Source organism: Heliangelus exortis, chromosome 15 (genome assembly GCF_036169615.1).
Source record: "Heliangelus exortis chromosome 15, bHelExo1.hap1, whole genome shotgun sequence".
Lineage (NCBI taxonomy): Eukaryota > Metazoa > Chordata > Aves > Apodiformes > Trochilidae > Heliangelus > Heliangelus exortis.
In genome coordinates this window covers 16,702,891-16,707,268 of record NC_092436.1, presented here as the reverse complement: position 1 = coordinate 16,707,268, position 4,378 = coordinate 16,702,891, and the positions used below count along the sequence as shown (strand labels likewise).

General features: G+C 48.9%; 1 long non-coding RNA gene and 1 other non-coding gene across 2 annotated transcripts; both read left to right on the top strand.

Annotated features, from left to right (window-relative positions):
• Window positions 1-358: 358 nt before the first annotated feature.
• On the top strand, window positions 359-1,919 carry LOC139803120 (uncharacterized). The gene is made up of 3 exons (XR_011728891.1): window positions 359-445; window positions 781-824; window positions 1,584-1,919. It is a non-coding gene; the product is annotated as an uncharacterized lncRNA (long non-coding RNA).
• On the top strand, window positions 1,236-1,438 carry LOC139803314 (small nucleolar RNA SNORA74). The gene has a single exon (XR_011728965.1). It is a non-coding gene; the product is annotated as a small nucleolar RNA SNORA74 (small nucleolar RNA).
• Window positions 1,920-4,378: the final 2,459 nt, after the last annotated feature.

Genomic DNA, 4,378 nt, shown 5'->3' with positions numbered 1-4,378 from the left:
GTGCTTCTGCTGATGCCCCCAGCACACACTGATGGCTCACGTTGAGCTTCTGCTCCACCACCCGCCCCAGGTCCTTCTCAGAGCTGCCCTCAATCCTTTCCCCCCCCCCCCCCCCCCCCCCCCAAGCTGTGTTCCTGACTGCAATTGCCTCCCCCCAGCTGCAGAACCTTGCACCTCACTGAGCTCCACGTGGTTTTCACGAAATGGAGGACATTTTTCCCTTTATTACCACCCACCTCCGCAGACCGCTGGCCCGCGCCTTGCCGGACCCTCCCTCCCACCGCCCCCCAGGCCTCTCCGGGCCGGGCCCGCCCCGAGGGGAGCGGCCGAGGCGATGGGGCGGTCGCTGCCGAACCACCCGGGCTGCGGGGCGGAGCGGGCCTTCTCTCGGTGCCGGCAGCCATGAGGGGCGGGTGGTGCGGCGGGCCCGGGCGGCCGCCATGAGGTGAGGGGAAGGGGGTTGGTGAGCTGCACCCCTGGCGCTCTGGAAACGGAGAACGCACCGTGAAACTTTCACATTTTTTTTAAAAAAAGTTTTTAGTGTCTGGAAGGCGGCAGGTGGCCGGCGGCCCGGCCTGGCTGGTAACTGGGGAGGCCCTGGGAGCGGGGCGTTCAGGCCGTGCCGATTAGAAGGCACTTCTCAGCCTATTACTGGGTTTGATTTTTTAATATATTGGTTTTTTCCCCCTTCTGCAAGCCAGGTCCCTGCTGTTGAGTGCTATTAATACAGATTTAATTAACTGAATATTTGAAGTGATGTTTCTCTTGTGCTCTCTCTAGTGCTGAGGCGTGGAGCTCTGGGGTGGCAAAGGAGAGCCTGGAAGGTAAAGTCCTGGGGTGGTGATGATCCTGCTGGTGACCTCTGTGTATGAAACCCCCGAGTCCTGCAGGGCTGTGACCCTGTGCAGGGACAGGGGAAGGAATAACCTGCACACGAGGCACGGGGAGAGCTCGGGAGCTTTCGAGCTACGTGGTTTGAGTTCTCCACCAGCCAACAAGGGGAGATGGGTCAAAAGACTGCTCCTGCCACGCCGAGCCGGACAAATGGTCTCAGCCGGCTGTTGTGCCAGTTTCGGGGGTGCAAATAATAATCCGGTTTACCTGGAAGCAGGCAGTGCTTCCCCTGGCTGCAGGGAAGCCCTTGATGAACAGAGGTTATCAGGAGCAAGGCTCGTGTCTCTGAGCCTCTGCTTCCTTCTGTCCTTTAAAAACTGGGGCTGGAGCTCTGTTGGTCGTCCAGCGGTAGTCAGCTGCCTGTTGCTGCTCAGTGCCCGTGGTAGTGTTACACTGCTGGGAGAGAAAAGTGCTGCCGAGCTGCTCCTGGCACCGCCGGGGCTGTTCTGGTGCCGCATGGTGCCAGGTTGGGCAGCACTCTGCATGCCTGAGAGTGGAGTAACTCCTCCCCGGTGGAGTTAATCCTAGATCGGATGCAGACAACGTGCAGTTGGAAAGTTAATTGGTAGCAGAGGTTCTGCTCAGTATTGCACCTTTTCTGTAAAAATGAAAGCTAATTAGCTGGTCAGTATTGAGGGCTGAATTTGGGGTGTTTAGACTCCTGTTAATTGTATGATTTTTAATTACAGGCTAAGGGTTGGCGTGTTCCACTGCAGGAGGGGGCTCACTGCAGCAGCAGTGCTTGCCAGAAGGAGAGAAATAATGCAGTTGGTGCTGATTTTGAGATTTCCATTCAAAAGAGATTGAGAAGATGGAAAGTTATAGTCCATGGTGTGAATGGGACTGCTGGAGAAGTACTTGTTTTCAGGATCTAGATGTAGTAACTCGAAACATCAGAGGTGGCTGGAGGCAAGGTCTGATAAGAATTACATACACAGTTTCTTCATTGTTAATTCCCTCTCACTCCTTGTTTAAAACTGTATTTTTTCAGTGACTTGTATTTATTAAAATTATTTATATTTAAACTGTCTCTTTTTGGCATGTGGGGTACAGCAGGAATTAAAAGCTTCATGGGATTCTTTGGGAGACTGGAGAGGCAGGAGTGTGGCATGAGGGGCCTGGTGCCCTCCTGCCACATGCACACCCTCCACAGCAAGGACAGGTTTTTAAGTTCCTTCCCTTCATCTCTCTGAAGGAGATTGGATGTTAAAGTTTTCCATGAAGGAAATAAGGTCAGGAATTTGTATTTTTGATGTTTACACAGCCAGTAAACTTCACAAGATAACCTTCCAATGCTTCAGTTCCTCTGGCTCTTTCAAGCCAGAGGATTATCTCCCTTCCCTGGACCTGGGTGGGGGGAGATAGGGCCCATAAAAGATAGGGGTTGAAAAAGGCTGCCAAATACATGAAATACATTGAAACTGCAGGGAGGGGAAAGGCAACCACGAGGGATTCAGACAAATGCTGTTTAAACTTAAAAGTGACCATGGCTGTCAAAAGTAAAGGAGAGTATTGCTCTTAGCAAGATGCCTGATCCATTTGGACTCAGTGCAGTCTTCTGGAGAGCTCCCTGTGAAGTAATCCAGACTTTGGGTTTTAGGTCAAAACTTATGTTTTCAGTTTTAAAAAAAAGGTTCAGTGGTCTAAAAAAAAGGTTCAATGGTCTTCAGTCACATGAAGTTACAATTATGCTCTCAGAGAAGCTGCTGTAGCTGTGGTGGCCTCTATATACAAATTAAACTGGGAAGCACGGACACTAGTCTGCTGTTTGTACACCCTGCTGACTGTAGGATGAGTACTTAAATGAGTTTTTTCTTAGTTAAAAGTCTGTGACATATATAAAATAATTTTACTGGTTCTACCTGCAGAAGTAATGACCAGGTTTCATATGGATTTACGTCTTGCCCAGCCATCTTCTTCCCTAGGACTTGCCCCAGAGGGTGCCTCAGATGGGTGCTCTCAGGGTGGGTGTGGGTTCCTTCTTGCTGACTGCTGAGGAACAGCACAAGGGAGCTCTGCTTCTCTACCAGGTATTTCTGAAATGGGAAAAGAAATGAGGAATATACACTGCCAGCTGCATAAAGCATGTGCTATATATGGACAATAAATAAAAGTTGACTCGCTAATTTCTTTGAAAAAAGTGTTTCTCTGACAAAGTTCTACTACGTTTGACTCGAGGCTGAACCCAGGACTTGAAGGCTGGTTGTGCTGTAACAAAAAAGGCAGTAGAAAGGGACACAGAGCTGCTGGTAGTGCTGGTTATCCTATCAGAGCACCCAGGAACGGCTCCAGAGCTCCACTCAGGGCATGCCTCACACACCATGAGAGCTCTTCCAAGGCCTCACTCAGAGATCTCAGGTGGCTGAAATGTTTTTCTGCAAATCCACCAGGAAAAGAAAAGTAGGAATGCCATAAATGTCCTCCAGTTCAGCAGGAGGACAGGCTTAGGGAACTGGAGCTCTGTGTCTCACCACAGCAGCTGTGATGGTCACTGCTGTGTGGCTCTTTCTGCAGGGCAAATGCAATCAATAAAGGTCAAAGCAAATCACCTCACCTCCAGTGTGGTGCCTTGACCAAAGGACAACAAAGGAAATAGAAGGGAAAAAACCATGTGGTCTAAGAGGAACAAAATACTGGCAGGAAATAAAGCCAGGGAAGCAGAGCAGGGCTTGCTCGTGTCCTCTGGAGATGCTAGCTTGATTTATGATCTGGTTTGTTAGTACCATAGGTTTTGCAATCTATATATGACTTTTATTGGGCAAAAGTGGCTGCATTGCTTCACATTTCATCACAGTGCTTTGCTCTGCTTTTACTGCTCTGCAGTGCTGGAGCACAGAAGTACTGTTAACTTAGATTTATGTGTTTGTTTTGGAGCACTTAATTGTTTTTTATGCCCAGCTTGTTAAAAGAGCTGCATTTCATGTGATCGTTCTCTGAGCACTTCTGTATTAATTCAACAGATCTGTAGTAACCAGTCCCCTGGTTTTGTTCGGTTTCATTGTATTTTTTGTTTGTTTGGTTTGGATTTTGTTTGTTTGGTTTGGATTTTTTCAGGCACCTTCTGTGTTATTGTTTCACTGTGCTCTCCAGCCACGTATCCTGAAGAAAAATCATCCGGTGGTGAATTCCAAAGGCGGATTTTTCCTTTTCCCCTGGAGACAGACCCCACAACTCCCTCACCTTTCCCAAGCTGCCAGAACACCGCGGCTTCCCAGGGTGATGGAGAGACAGAGCCCTTAGCCACAAATCAAACTGGAAATATGTGGATTGCGAAAGAATTTTAAATAATCACTGTTATTTTCCGGGTCCTACGAGTACTATCTTGGTCAGAAAAATCAAGGACCCTATGGAGGGACCCCCGGCGAGGTGCAGTTTCCAGACCGCAGCGCCAGGTGGCAGTGTTGGTTTAAATTAAAAAGCAAGCTTCGCACAGCAGCTCTGGGGCTTGTTTTTTTCATTACTTTTGCCAGAATCTTCTAATGTA